At 32.9% G+C, this 16,941-nt stretch overlaps 1 long non-coding RNA gene across 5 annotated transcripts; it reads right to left on the bottom strand.

The window, feature by feature from the left end:
- Positions 1 to 2,106: 2,106 nt before the first annotated feature.
- LOC145628800 (uncharacterized) lies at positions 2,107 to 9,354 on the bottom strand. 5 transcript variants are annotated; one of them, XR_014111490.1, is made up of 4 exons: positions 8,945 to 9,354; positions 7,127 to 8,720; positions 5,791 to 5,902; positions 2,107 to 3,348 (listed from the first exon to the last, which is right to left on the bottom strand). It is a non-coding gene; the product is annotated as an uncharacterized LOC145628800 (long non-coding RNA). The 5 variants fall into 5 exon arrangements; XR_014111489.1 differs by having other exon boundaries at positions 5,791 to 8,720; XR_014111488.1 differs by having other exon boundaries at positions 2,107 to 5,902.
- Between the last annotated feature and the right edge of the window lie 7,587 nt (positions 9,355 to 16,941).

Raw genomic sequence — 16,941 nt, 5'->3', positions numbered from 1 at the left:
TAAATGTTCGTGGTTCTGTGGTAGGCATGAATTAATGAAATCGGTGCAAGTTGTAATTTGGTAAATTAGTCGTTTAAAGACAAATTGGATGCTTCCACCCACCCAATTGGACTTCTTGAGGGTATAAAATACCATAGTAAACATTTCGACATTTTTTATTTCCGGGCAAAAAAAAAGTCAAAAAAATCCAAAATTGAAGGCTAATATCCACACTTTTTAATTTTTTTTTGAGGTTTCGGGGCCCGATGTCGAAAAATCTTAAAATTCTAAAGGATATATTTTGGGGTCATATAATGCCGTTTGGAGCAATATGTAATCATTATTTTTTGTCATAAATGTTCATGGTAGGCTTGAGTTAATGAAATCGATGCAAGTTGTAAATCGGTAAATTGGTCGTTTAAAGGCAAATTGGACGGTTCCACCCACCCAATTGGACTCCCGGAGGGTATTAGGGACCATGGTAAACATTTCGGCAACTATTATTTCCGGGCGAAAAAAAGTCAATAAATTCCAAAATTAAAATCCACGTTTTTTGAGAAATTTGGGATCTTTCAAGACCTAGTGTCAAAAAGTTTTGAGATTTTATGGGATACATCTCGGGGTCATATAATGTCGTTATAATCAGGTTGGGTCATTTCCAAGTCGGGTCATTCTCGGATTCAAGTCGGGTTATGTTCAAGTCAATAATTTGCAGGTTAAAATCAGGTCGGGTCATTTCCAAGTCATGTCATATTCGAGTTCAACTAACTATAAATAGATAATTATCATTTTTATCAAGATAATTATTTCCTTTGACTATAATATATATGACTATAATATATATGACAATATACTAGGGAACTATATTCTATAATTTAGGAAGATAATAATTTCCTTTGACCATACAACAAATATATACTATATTTAACTCTTAAATTTGAGGATGATGCTCCTTTCTTTTGCTAGCTGGACCGACTTGGTCTCCCTATACAAAATGCTTTGATCAACAATAATAATGTGGTCTAAATTGCATTTAAGGTGATTTGAAATCGGGTCGGGAACAATTTGGTCATTTGGGTTGAATTTAGGTCGGGTCAATAACAAGTCGTGTTGATTTCGAGCCGGGTTAGTTACAAATCGGGTTGAATTTTTTGGGTCGGGTTAGTAATAGGTCTAGTAAAATTCGGGTCGGGTCAATAACAAGTCGGGTTTGCAACAGGTTGGGTTAAATTCGAGTCGGGTTAGGAACGGGTCGGGTTGAATTCAGGTCAGGTTAGTAACAAGTCGGGTTAAATTCTGGTTTTGATGGGTTAAAGCTGGTTTGGGTCAATTTCGGTTCAGGTCAATAATTTACGAGTTACATTCGGGTTGGGTCATCTCCAGGTCAGTTCATGTTCGGGTTTGGGTCTCACACACTCGGGTCTAGGGTTGGTTTCAGTTTGGTTCAGGTCGGGTTTGGGTCACCATTTTTTCGGGTTTAAATGGATCGGTTAATATTCGGGTTTGAGTCGGTATTTCAGATCGGGTCAAATTATACTACCTTCGCATTATATTTTTTGCAACTTTGGCTGATTAATTATGCAATTAAAAAATATTGTTAAGTTGCAATTAATATTAAACATAAGTAGTACTTCGTATCTTTTTGACCTATGAATAGTCAACTACATTCTAAAGTGTCTTTTTTAAGGAAACTTTATTCTTACTAGGGTTGCACACGCGCGCGCGTTGCGCGCGAAGCAATGTAGTGATGCTAGTGAGCGAGGCCGAAAGTGTGACTTTTTTTGGCTAGTATGTTTGCTTTCTTAATAGACATTAAAATAAACGTAAATTAATTAGTGAACATAGATGTCGATAAATAGAATTATGCCGATAGAACAAAATTGCTTAACTATTTAAGGAATTGGGTTTGAGATTTTATTTAGACTATGTTATGGGGTGTTTTATTGTTTAAATCTCATATTAGTTTGTTTGTAACGATTTTTATACACAATAATAAAAGTTAATAGGACTACAAACAATAGCGAATTAACATGTAAGTGATTACCCAACAAAAAAAAAATTAAGCTCAAAATAAGGCTAGGAATGTTCCTAGTCAATATCGCACGTATTCTAAAACATTAAAGCTACTTTTTTTTTAAAGCAAGATAGCAGGCTATTTATTAAGTATCGCTCTCCGACAAAGTAATTAAGCTTTGGGGAAAGGAGTTCATACAAACTAACTCCGTACTACCACGGGTGTCCCACCTCGCAACGAGATGATCCACCACATTGCCTACTCTCTTGACATGTGAAAAGTAACAAAAATCAAACCACTAATATCATCATAAATTAGCCATAGAGGAGAGAAACTCAAGCTGTTGTTCCTGCTACCCCATCTGCTAGCTTGCTGTAAACCGAATCTAACAGCAGCAAAAGCTTCAGCACTTTCCACATCCATTTTCCTTCCAGTCGTCTGACAGCAGCCCACACAAACCACCATTTTCATTTCGAGCCACAGCCCCAACCGAAGCAAACGACCCAGTAATATGGGCATCAATATTGATCTTGGTAACCCCAGCTGGAGGGTTCGTCCAAGAGCTGACCATAGGGGCAGCAGGGGCAGCATGCTTTACAAAGACTCGCTTAGCGTAGGAGCAATAATCAGACAGAAGTTTAGCAAAACTCGCTGCTGTGTAGACAACATTTAGGGACTGTTGCTCATGAAAAAATTTGTTCCTGCAATACCAATTAGACCAGGCCAGAGCAAGCAATATACGGAATTCCTATTTCTCAAATTTGCTGTTAAACCACAACAATTATCCATAAAAGAACCTACAGGAGCTTCATCAATCAGAGCTTGAAAGTTACTACTCGCCCATACCTCTTTAGCCTTTGTGCATTCGAAAAGGACATGATTCACGGACTCCCCCACCAGGCTGTAGCAAGGACACAAATGATCAGTAGCAATGTGACGCCGAAAGAGCTCTTCCCTAATAGCCATATGTCCCTTAAATTAAAAGCTACTTGATAAAGAGCATTTATCTAAATTTCAAATATTTAGATAAAATTGTAAAATAAATTGAAATAAGGAAATTTAAATAAGGCGATACAAATTTGCTAAAATTGTAAAAAATTAAGATACTTAGCATAGCCGCCTCTCCTAGTCCACTGCATCAATTCTTGCAAATAATTCAGCAAAGGGTGCTCTTCATCAATAAGTTGACTAAAGATCAATAACCAAAAATATAAAATTAAATTATAAAAAGCCCAAACAATCAATTTCAATAACACGAAAATTAAAAGTAAAAAAATTAGAAAATTTAAGATACTTAGCATAGCCGCCTCTCCTAGTATTATCCCTTGCTTTTCTTCTCCTCATATCCACAACCTCTAAAATAAACAATAAAGATTACTAAAAAGGGGTTTAAAAAAAATATTGTAGAAAGGAGCAAACATATTTAAACAAACACTACTAGAAAACAGCTTAATTCCGACGGAACCGTTCCGACGGACAAGAAAATCCGTCGGAAAGTACGAAATTTCCGACGGAATTAAAATCCGTCGTAATATATGGGCTTTCCGACGGATATTTCCGTAGGAAATTACTTTTTCCGACGGAATTTTCCGTCGGAATTTTTTTTTTATTTTTTTTTTTTTTTTTTAAAAAAAATCAACCCTAGAATAACACTCCTCTCTTTTCCGCCTCTTCTCCTCCTTATCTTTCCTCTTCTCTCTCCTCCCCTTCTCTTTCAATTCGTTCTCACTCCTCTCTCTGATTCTCTTTCAATTCGTTCTCACTCGTTCTCCTTCTTTCGTTCTCTGAATCTCACTCGTTCTCCTTCTCTATCTCTCCTCTACTCTACTTTCCCCTCAAATCTCCCACCATAGCCGCCATCAACAACGAACAACGAACAACACCAACATCAACAACACCATCGTCGGCATCAACATCAACAATAATATTCATCTATTTCGCCCTTACTCTCTCTCTTCATGCTTAAAACAAAGGTTTTTGGGTCAAATTCGACCATGAAAACTCTAGATCTAGAGTTTTTATGGTCGAATTTGGCCTCTTAAACCCAATTTCGAGGTTATGTGTGGTCTAATTAAGGTATGTATTTCGTTTTTTTCAATTTTGATTTTATTTTGTTGTTTTATTGGAATTTTTTTTTACAATTTATGGTGGTGGTGGGTGGTGGCTGTTGGATGGAGACCGTATTTGTGGGTTTTATTTTGTTGTTTTATTTCGTTTTTTTCAATTTTGATTTTAATTTTTTATTTATTTTTTTGTTAATTTCTGGATTGTGATGATTTTTGGTGGTGGCTGTGGTGATTTTTGGTGGTGGCTGTGGTGATTTTAGGTGGGTGGTGGGGTGGTAAATATGGTTAGGTGGCGGTGGTGGTAGTAGGTGGGTAGTGGGGTGGTGGATCTGGTGTAGGTGGCTGGTGGGTAGGGTTCTGGTGTGGGTGGTGATACGGTTGGTGGGGTTGGGTGTGGGTTAGGTGACTTGGTGAGTTGCTGGTTGTGTGAGGTGGGGGTAGGTGGTGAGGGGTGACGGCTTGCGGTGGCGGTGGCTGGTACAGCGTGGCGGTGGCTTTTTTTTTGTTTTTTTTAAAGCATTTTCCGACGGAAATTCCGTCGGGCATTTACGACGGAATTCAATTCCGTCGGAATTTTACGAGGGACTTTGCCGTGCTTGAAAATGTTCTCGGCGGACTGAAATCCGTCGGAAATTCCGTCGGAAAACCCATTTACGACGGAAATTCCGTCGGAAAAGGGTGTTTTTCCGACAACAACTTTTCCGACAACCGGTTACGACGGAATTCCGTCGCAAATGGGTTTTGCGACGGAAAACAAGGTGTTTCCGACGAAAAATTTCCGTCGCAATCAACCTGTTTTCTAGTAGTGAAATACAATAATTTGATAACCCAACATGCTAATCCCCAAACTTAACACATGAGTTTCTAATTAATAAGCAAACCAATTTAATAGCCTGAAACAATCAAAATGATGTGTTAAGATACTTAAGACCATACTTGGGATTGTTCATGTTTGCTTTTATCCGTTATCAGGGGTAATCCTTGGATAGTACAAAGAATGTTTTCTCCCAAATAAATAAACAAGATCTCCAAGTTGAGCAACACCAGAACACCAGGAAATACTTACATATTTACATGGAAGTTCTAGCAACTCAAAAGTGACACATGAGTTTAAACACGGATGAGGATTTTATCAAAGGCAAGCTTAATCTAAATTTGGTGCACATCAATTCCCACATACAATAAAAATAGATAATAATGACTTCAAGAAATGCACAAATATACATCTAAATTAAAAATGGCATGTTAGGATCTAGAACGAGAATATGATGAGGGTTAGTCTCTTATATTGTTTCCCAATAATACATAATAACAATTCCTTAGTAGTGTGTTCTTATTTCTTTGGCTGGCACTTCATTACTTAATAAATGCAATCAGGCCCAACTCCAAGATTGTAACTCTGTAAGTGATGGAAAAAGAAAAACAAACTCCCTAACCACCAAACCAAAATACCATATCACAATAATACAAAATTCATTTATTTATTAGAAGAAAATATGGTACTCTATTCACAAAATGCTTAATTTAGTAATGTATAATAGCATTTGGTTATAAATCCTTCTTTAGATGACAATAATTAAGAGTTATACATAAATAAATGATTTTAGTGCTTTATTATGAAATGTAATAGAATTATGAAGTCGTAGGAAAGAGTAAAGGTTTAAGAGTTCAGACTAATTAAATCTACAAAATTGATATTTGATAATTTAAAGAATACAAAGAAAAATTTACCTCAAATACTGCTACAATGGAGGAGAGAACAAGGTACTCAAGAACAGCAACTAAGTAAACAAGGGGCATCAGGCTCATAGCTCTAAACTGCTTCATTCTCATAAGAATTGCGCTGTCAATAGGTTTCTCAGAACTATCAGATCATTGTCTTCTTTAAACCATGGATGTTCTGATTCATAGGTAATATGTAAATTGTGGGCATTCAAAAGCAGTTTTCATGTCAGAATTCCCTATCATCAAATCTTAGTCGAGCAAAAAATTACATACCAAGTGCCTCTGCAGCACTTATACGCGCCTTAGAATTTCTCTCTAACATTTTAGCAATTAAGCCTTTGGCACCAGCAGAAATTGAAGGCCATGGATGTGTACTATAAAAGCACAAGATTTACAAATGCATACTATATCCTTTTATGATAATAGGGGGGGGGGGAGGGAGATGTGATTGGCAAATTATATAGATTTTCCTTCAGAAAGTTGAGTCACCATCCTTATGTCAAATTGCTTCCTCAAGCCGAAAGCCTGACCCAGATTTTGAAATTCGACAATGAATAAAACATAACCGAGTCCCACCTTCTCGACTTCCCAAACATATCATTCCCAAAATGAAAAATCGCAAGTATTGAATCCAAGACAACAAGGCAACATTTCTATCAACTTTTGTGATCCTAGTAATAATCATGGCACTTATAAGTTATATATCTTATTGCAACTAATTTCAGAAGAACAAAATTTCAGACATTCTACTCTCTTCAACAGCTAATAATTAACAAACCATTGAAGATAATTTTCTTTTCTCCTTTCTGAACCATCTTGCAAGAAGCATTCTAAGCAATTGCATAATTAAGCTAAAGTTTAGGCATTTTAACAAATCAATAAATGGAATCCCAGCAATAAACTCAATGTCACACTAATTAAACCATCAAAATAATTTGTTTCATCTCCAAACCAAGCAAGAACTTATTCCTTCATCAATTACATAATTTAACCGCAACATTCATTTTTACAAACCAAACTCCTGAAAAATAGACAAATCTAACACTCAATCATTCGAATCCCCAATAAAAATTAGCAATTGAATAGTAACAAAAAAATAAAAATCTTTGACCGATCATTTCAAAATACCCAAATCGTTGAAGCCATAAAATTAGCAATGAAAAAAGACCTAAAAATAAAAAATCATATTCAAAACCAGAAATTTCACTTCAAATTCAATTCAAAATATTCAAAGCTTTAGATACTGAAACATAAATCCAGAAAAATCACCAGAAAGCTACATATATACTTAATCAAAATTCAGAAAATATAACAAAAAATTGAAAGAGTGAGGAAATGGTACCTTAGCAGTGAGATACTCAAGAACAACAGAAAGAGTAGGTAGACAGGAGAACCAGGACCGACCCTCTGAGCATCTCGCCCTTCTTCAAGAATCTCACAATGCGACCCACCGAAAATTAAAGACCGACCCAACCGCTCATTCGCTGGCCTCTACCGGTGCTGTTGACTGTGGCGCCACTAAGTAAACCAGTTCTATCAAAATAAATCAACATTTTTAAGCACATATTGGCTGGCCGACGATATTAAGGTGAGATAGAGAAAGCGAGCAAGTTTCCGACACTGGAAACCTGCGAATTGCCTTGATCGGTGGTCACAACTAAATTAATTAGCCATAGCTTAAAAAAAAACTTTCTTAGATTAGAAGCTGAACTTGATGGAGATGAGAAAGCCCAAAACCTGCGAATTGCCTTGATCGGTGGTCACAACTAAATTGATTAGCCATAGCTTAAAAAAAAACTTTCTTAGATTAGAAGCTGAACTTGATGGAGATGAGAAAGCCCAAAACCTGCGAATTGCCTTGATCGGTGGTCACAACTAAATTGATTAGCCATAGCTTAAAAAAAAAACTTTCTTAGATTAGAAGCTGAACTTGATGGAGATGAGAAAGCCCAAAACCTGCGAATTGCCTTGATCGGTGGTCACAACTAAATTGATTAGCCATAGCTTAAAAAAAAACTTTCTTAGATTAGAAGCTAAACTTGATGGAGATGAGAAAGCCCAGAAGGTGCTACAACAATGGAAGCCATTAAGAAAAAGAAGAGAGAAATAAAAAAATTATACATATAAAGAAGAAATAAAGAATATTAGGGTTCCGATAACCCAATCAGGCTCATTGTTGAAGGTTGTAGAGAAAGTGAACAGGCGAGAAATTGCAAGCCAAGCAAGTTTTTTAAGATAAAAAATGCCAAGAAAGCATTTAATCATAGGATAAAAGATGCAAACAACCCCCTATCAAAGAAGATATCATCTATTAAATGGATTCAATGACACTCTGTCACACTTCTGAAATCCAATCCTAAGGAAATGTGGAATAGAACTACTGCATTTTTTTACTTGCCTCTTCCCATTACCATTAAAAAATAAAATCTCTTCACACACATATTTTTCTTTGAATCCGCATCAAAAACCGTATTCTATGTTCACCGGAGCAAATCAAACCATATTGTATGTACATTGTACACCGGAACAAAACACTACCTTTAAAACACCATTATAAAGGTCGCTATTATTGCCAATATATACCACCTTAATTTTCAGGATCTAAACCATGATTGCCAATCATAATTGCATTTGGAGAAAATCTATTCAATAATCCAGAATTTATAATTTCAATTAAAATAAGAAACAAAATCCACATAAATTGCAACAACAATAATCATACCTTTATAATCTTGAATTTGAATGTGACGGATGAGAGAAAATACGGGGCTCCAAAGAAGACCCATTTGAATGAGATGGGTCCAAAGATGAATTGAATGATGGGGTTCCATTGAGAAACAAGATGCCCGCAACTGTAATCGGCAGGAGGCGAGTTGACTCGGTGGTTGGTGGTAGCAAAACGCCGAGTTTCTAGATTGCGGTGGTGGCGCCTGCATCTTACAAATTTCCCATCAAATTAAAGTAAATTAATTCATAAATTGAATTTTAAAAAATTTGGAAAAAACAAAAATTAAAATTTAAAAAATACCTACGATGAGATATATCTCATACATAAATTTCAACAACAAAGCTTATAATTAAACTATTATGGAAGAACTTCAAAAGAATTTAACAAACCCAGAAATTAAAATTTTAAAAATAAATAAAAATGAATAGAAACCAGTAGAATAGTGAGGAACTTGAAAAGCAAGCATGCAACAACAAGATCTCCGGGTTCAGCAAACCAGAGCCGCCATTCAAGCGACCACCGCAAGAAACGCCTTCACATTCGGCGGCTTCTTTCTTAACCACGCCATAATAGTATGGATCTTCTATCTCTGAGGCCTCATCTTCTCTTAATTTCTTCAAAATTTGGGATTTATCCCTGAAAAATTAGGGTTTTTTGAAGTATAGAACATTATAATTGAAAGAAAAAAACTTTGAGTTGAGAGGATGACAAAGCTTTTGCTGGCAACGCATGCATTAACTCTTACAAAATAGAGAAAGCTGAGAGAGGAGAGAGCCAAAGAGGAAAGCAGGAAGCTGAGAAAGGAGGGAGGGACGCAGGAGGCTCATAGAAGGGTCACAATCAACTCACTGGCAAAAAAAAAAAAAAAAAAAGTAAACAAAGCCACATAGCTTTCTCACACATGCACCCCACACATGTGAGCACTATTCATAAGGGAACAAGTGAAACATTTTAAGGGTTGTAGATTTTATAAACTAAATACAAATAATCTTTGACTACTTATTATGGTCTGTTCTCTTAAAATTATTTTCAGTTCAGCTCTAATAAGTTCATTTCAGTTCTTAATTTCCTTTTCTCATAAAATATTCAGTTCAGTTCAACTCCAATAAGATCAGTTCAATTCAGCTCAGTTCAGTCAGTCACAACAAGCCCATAATAGTCAACTTGCTTTGCTAAATTTAAATTAGAAGAATTTTTTTTATATAAATAAGGGAATAATCACCCAATGCTTTATATATATATATATATATATATATATATATATATATATATATATATATATATATATATATATATTATTCCTTCTATTAAAGGACCAACTAATTTAAATAAAAGTTTAGCTTCATGATTGATGAATTTTTTTTATACATACCTTGTGTATACAACCTAAGATTGACTTATTATATACTCCATCACCTTTCATTCTTAAGAGCTCAATTCACTTTATAATTTAATATTTATGTGGAATTTTTTTTTTTAATATACTTATATCTTTGATATTAATATTTCTCGCATGCTAATTTTTTTTTGTATAAATTATAAATGTAGTCAAATTATTTTATTTTGAATACATATATATTAAGTGAGTTGAATTTTCATGAGCAGAGGTAGTTTATTATTTTTTGGATAATTGCAAAATCTTCTTCTTCTTCTTTTTTTTTTTTTTTTTTTTTTTTTTTTTTTTTTTTTTTTTTTTTTAACTCTATGCGTGATCCAACATTAAGTCAACAAAATGTGTTTTTTTTAAAAGAAAAAGTCAATATAATGTATTTAATATGGAATTGTACTTAAATAAATATTTAGTGAGAAGAATAAAGACGTAAATAATATGGATATATGAATTTTTGGTATTATACAAAGCACTCCTTATTAAAATACATCCTATACAAAACTTGAATTTTGATTTATTTGTTATAGAATAATACAAATAATTTTTTAGGAGTAATGAACTTGTCATACATGTATAAGAGTGTAATTACTAATTAGTACTACGTATTATTTAGTATGTAGTATGTACTTGATATATTTAGGACGATCGATCATTTAGAAATTGAGGGAGCTGAGTAATATTTTTCCATTAGTTGATTTTAATAACTTGCGTCTTGGTTGATAAACATATATAGTTATTTTAATCGATATGATATATAACATAAATATAAAGAACACGTACTATTAATCTATGTCTATGTACTAGTAATATTTAAAGAGAATAGGTGTTTTTGGTTGGGAATTTTTGAATGACCATTTTACCCTCTCTAAATAACTTATTATAGCTAATAAAAAATTAAAATCTTACTTTAAAAAATAACTTCCATTTTTAACTTTTCCATAAATTTAGAAAGATAACTCCTCTCATGGTAGTTATTTAAAATTCTAAAGTCAAATAATTCCTTCAATTGTAGTTATGTTAGACTATACGAAGTATACTACGAGTAGTTTAATCGAGAATTTTTTATTTGATGGTACGGAGCATAAATTTGAAACTTTGGTGTTATAAAAAGTTCGTGTTTGTAATTTTGCATATGTTTTTTTTTTCAATTGTTATAAATTTACCACAACATATATACTACTCCTTCTGTCCCCGATTGATAGTCACTTTTAAAGAAAAATCACGGGAATTAAGGAGAATTAAAGAAAGTACATTGAAAAAGTAAATTTACATTGGGTATGCAAAAAAGTAGAGAGAGAATGTAATTAAAGTACATGATAAAGTAAATTTACATGGAAAGGTTAAATTTGCACAAATATTTTTGCAAATGTTAGAGAATTTTGGTAAAAAAAATAATAATATTAATGGTATTTGAAAAAGCAAATATGACTAACATCTTGAGTCATCAAAAATGGCAAAAGTGACTATCAATTGAGGACGGAGGAAGTATAATTTAATTAATAGTAACAATATTATATTGTGCACGTATTTTACAAATATGTGTTAGTTGATTCTCTTACGATGACTTAATAAAAGCATTAACCTTCTTTAAAAAAAAAATGATATAATTCATATAAATACATGCAATGAAACTTATTTTAGTAATTATGTATGATATATAAATACAATGAAATTTATTTAAGTCCATGTAATGCTTCAAAATATATATATATATATATATATATATATATATATATATATATATATATATATATATATATATATATATATATATATATATATATATATATAAAATGTAGGATTTTTTTTTACATGCTTTTCTCTTATAGCCCATCCCTTGAATGGATTTTTACATCAACTAATTAAAATAATACAGAGTAACAGATTATGTCATTTATGCAAATAAGTAAAGTATATAAAATAACTTTATGAACGAAATATAAAAAATGGTGTAAGTAAATTTGGAGGGGATAGTCGTGCACGCATTGCGTGAGCCTCTAAACTTGTATTATGTAAATTAAAGGTGTTAGAAGATATCATTTAATCACCAAAAGAATGTCAAAAGATATCGAATCCAAATAGTTTTATTTTATTTTAGTATATTACAATATAAGGTTCATTTGAAAAGCTTGTGACTACAAAGACACATATACAAAGGTTGTACTAGTGTAAATGACATTTTCTTAGGTAATAGGTAGCAAAGTAAGCTAGACAACTAAGAGCTATGAATGAGTGAAGTTGTGATGAAGGAAATAGTTATCAATGGCCTATACAATAGTCTATATGTAAACATGCAATCAAGATCAACCGACAAAAAACACAAGTCAAGCAAATAAATTGCCTTAAATTTACTTTATCCCATTAATCCGTGATTACACTCACCTAAATTTAGAGATTGAGTTACCCACGTAAGAGTTGATTGTCTTAAATACAATATATGAACTTTTCTATTACAGGTCTGTTCTCATTGACTGAACTCAGCTGAACTAAGCTGAACTGAACTAAACTAAACTGAACTGAACTGAATATTTTATAAAAGAAGGAAATTAGGAGTTGAGCTGAACTGAACTGAACTGAACTGAGCTGAACTGAACTGAGCTGAGCTGAACTGAACTAAATTTCAACGTAAGAGAACAGGTCATACCTCTCATTACTCATATTACTCCATCAACCCTTTTTGCTTATTTCATTTGACTTTTTTTTAGGAGAACTTTTTGAATAAATGGGGAAAGTTAAAATAAAATAGATTGACAAATGTAGTAATTGTGTAATTGATATAAGTTGCACCAAGCATACATTTTGTATTTTTATAACAAGTTAACAAGTATTTGTGCCTATATAATGTGGCAGTACAAAATGATATATACCCTTCTCATTTTCTTTTAACATTATTAATTTGATCATTATTACTTCGAATTATAAATTTATAAATATTATACTCCATAAAGACGATAATGTCTGTTTGATATTTAATTGAGTACTCATTAAAAATCTTGTCAAAAAAAAAAAACAAAAAAAAAAAGAGTACTCATTAAAAAGAATCAAACAATATTCCCGATGACTAATTAAGCTTAAGTGAATGTGAAGTGAGTTGCCATTTGGACGAAAAATTAAACTTCTTAAAATGTTTAGTTGCACAAATTTAATATGATGAATAATATAAATTTTTAAAAGTTTGAATCACATTTGAAAAAAAGTCCGAACACGGCGACTTTAGAATTAATAATTGCAAGAAAATATAATCAGAAAGGTCAAAAGAACAAGGGAGAATGCAAGATAATTGAACCTTATGATGGTTTTGATTCTAGACCTTTTCAAAATCAAAACTACTCCAAGACAATAGGTTTGTGAGTTGTAACCTTTGAATTGTTTTAGCCATTTTCCTCCCCTTGTTTACAACTACCTTTCTCTTAAACATTCTCGTATACAGTAGTAGTCTATTCTAATGGATTATTAATGTGATTAATCATATAGTACTCGTATTTGGGCTATACACTCAATATGGCATATCCTAGGCTAAAACAGACGGGAGGATTTGTAACAGTTTCTGACTCAATAGGACCCTTCTCTTTACCCAAACGAAAAAGAATAAAAAATAAAATGAAAAGATATGACGTATCTTGGGATAAAAAAGTAAGTAGGGCAAGGGTTGATTCTCAACTAGTTGGAGGGCTTGCCACCTTAACTAAGATAAACCCCTACCTATGCTCCTTTTATATTAATGACTCATGTATATTATTTTAATATTAACGAAGTCTGCATAATTTGTTTTATGAAAAAACATTACATAAAATATATATCGGTTAATAAAATATAAAAGAAAAAAAATCATAGAAATATTATAAAAGTAGTTACTAATTATTACGGAGTATTACGCTAATAATAGTACGGATTAGTATTATATTATACGAAGTACACGATCTAACTAGCGCTACGAATCAAAGTCATCGATTGCCTTAGCTAGGTTTTGTAGGGAGACACTATATAAGTTGGGTAGGTGCACGCTTTTGTCTTAATTGGCATGCAGGCTGTTATGTGATTAAACTATGTTTGGATAATGGAGAACGTTACATGTAATGTAATTCATTAGTTTCTAACCCACTTAATCTCAAAATGCATCATTATCATTAATATTGGATGTGCTTGTCATGGTTTAATTTAGTTTATAATTAAGGTAATGATAACATTTTTGGTGTGTATACGGTACTTCTTTTGTTTTTTAGATTAAAAAAAATTAATATTGATAAAAAAAAAAAAAAAAAAAAAAAAAAAAAAAAAAACTATACGTTGTACTGTCTGCAATCACATTATAATTACTTTGTATCTTTTAAAAAAATATAATAAAAAAAAATCCTAACATTTATGATTACGACTTCTATGATATTATAATTATCAAACATCCTCTATGGGGTAAAATAAAATTAATTTATTAATTGTTTTTAAAATAAAATATATTGTACTCACGAATAGACGACCCAATAAAAACTTGAGACATTGCAATGTCAAATTTCCAATGGAAGAAATGTTTATAATTAGTCATTTTCATGATCAAGTGTAGTTGTGCCTTGGCCCCATACTCTCTAGCTAGGAAACAATGTGTTATGTGCTCTATTTTTCTCATGCGTTACGTAATGTATTTTGTTTATATCTACATATTTAGATTACATAAAATCCCTAGTATTAAGTATTAACAACTGTGAGGAAAGAAACTATCCTTCGTGTCGGTGATAGACTCGAACTCTTACAAAAACAGTCTTCCTGTTGTTCTCTAGCTTAATTAGGGTTAACAACCATATTGATTTCGAGCAACTCTTCTCACCTTAGAAAACATCATCATTTATGTCTTAGCTTATTAGTTATTACTGTAGGGTTTTAGGTACTCTTAGCGGAATTTCATGAATCTCATTCATACGCACCTAATCAGGATCTCATGCATATACAAATAAAGGATCACATAATAGTTTAGAATTAACCTTTGATGCGTGAATTCCCAAGCTTTCTTCTACCTTCTTGCGGAGATTAGAGCCCCAGTTGTTGCTCCTCTAATATTGGTCCACAAGCGTAGATCGAACCTCCACCAATGCTAATTGGACGGGAGAGAATTAATCTCCTCTTCTATGGAGAACTTCTAACCAGTTGTAGAGAGAGAGGAAGGGAAAAATATTACGTTGTTTCTTTTGGAGAGATGAACGTCTGTTCTATTTTTCCCAAAGCCCTTTATTATATATAATCATATTATCTAATTAGGGCAAGACTTATTATTCCTATCTTACTCCTTATGGCCAGTCATTCACTAAGCCCAACTTTTGGACTCGGTATTCATGTTCGACCTAACACTGTAACGTGTGACCTCATAGGATCCATTTAGTTGGCATTGGTTTAACCCAATGATCAATATTGGTCTCTAGCAAGACGTAAAGACGACCCAACTAAACGAATTTATTATCTCCATAATACGATCCATATTATATTAGTAATTGCACGAGAGTCGAGGACACATTTCCTACAATCTCCCACTTGTCTGAGACAAGCGTGCAATCTTCAAATTCCTTAAGTCTCTTAGTGTCCAATTTGATAGTATGATTACATCTCTATGTCATCCATACTAGCGTTCAAATTATTTCTTGAAATCCGAGTTCAAATTGCTAAACAAATGATTATCTAGTAATCCATTTGAACACGGCCATGCATTTCCAATCCATACTCTTCAAGAGGCCAAGACACCCATCCTATCTAACATAGGAGGACCTATTCAATCTTGTGGCAACCAAAACTCCCACTCAACTTTTAGTATAACCCGAATGTTGCCTTTATAGCCCCCTATTACGGCATGGCGTTTGATAACATCAAAGTTACACTAATCATTGAGCTAAGTAGTGCTCCACTCATGTCTTAGGAATTCACTAACATATAATTGCGAAGTTTTTCAAAACTTCTAAGTAGGTCAGTTCGATCTGTATCAACCATACAAATCCATATAATTGACTGAACATCTCTATGTTCCCATAGACCATGAAACTGCGCTATCAATCAATCTTATATGCTAATCCTTTTTAATAAGTCGTTTATGTCCAGTTTAACGACTTGGATTAGGAACTTAAATATTCCATGAATTCAGTTCACTTATGGGGTTTCATTCATCAAATCACGCATTTGACAAACCCATTGAAATTCATAAAATATATTGGACATTTTATTTAATACTAAACCATGATTAAATAAGTATGAAACTTTGTTTCACATTGATAAACATAGGGAGAACATAATTGATAGTTTTGCAACTGTGTCCAATACACAATCAAAACTATCTAATATGTTCAATTTCTATTGAACCTAATATGACTTTCATATTTAGGCTTCTGAAATAGTTTAGTTAACATATTTTGAGACATTCTCATCCATATGAACTTTGCGACCTTTTCTTTTATGATAGTTTATCTCCATATACTTAGACGTTGCCTTTTGTTCTTCTCCAAGTACTTCAGGAAACTCTTAATTCTATAATTTCCAATATCACATATCAGAATTCGATTTGAAAATTGCATACATGCATCTAATGAGTATAATGCGTAGCCTTTATGACGAATCCTTTGCAATTGCACAAGGAATGTCACTCATTCGCTAAATCTCATCTGTCTTTGCTTTGCACTGAGTCTTGATAAGCAATGTGTTATGCCACATGGGAGTGAAACCTCCTTTGGAGTTTTCATGCTTGAACGTAGAGAGAACCTCATCTATATAAGTTTCTCTATCAAGTTCAATCCTCTTCCAAGACCAATCTCAATAAATCTTGATTCCCAAGATGTACTCATTTAAACCTTCAAGGTCTTTCATACAATAACAATTCATTAGCCATTACTTGACCAATTCAAGTATGGAAACATCGTATCTTGTAAGAAGTATGTCATTTACATACAAAACCAAGAAGACTACATAGCTCCCACTAAACTTCTTGTATGTACATGCTTCTTCATTTATAAGACTATCAACCAATTTGATTAACTTAGTAAATCGAAGATTTTGCTCCATGATGCTTATT

The sequence above is a fragment of the Chenopodium album genome, chromosome 4 (assembly GCF_948465745.1).
Source record: "Chenopodium album chromosome 4, dcCheAlbu1.1, whole genome shotgun sequence".
Lineage (NCBI taxonomy): Eukaryota > Viridiplantae > Streptophyta > Magnoliopsida > Caryophyllales > Amaranthaceae > Chenopodium > Chenopodium album.
Note: the sequence above shows the minus strand (reverse complement) of the source record. Positions and strands in the feature narration are given on the sequence as shown.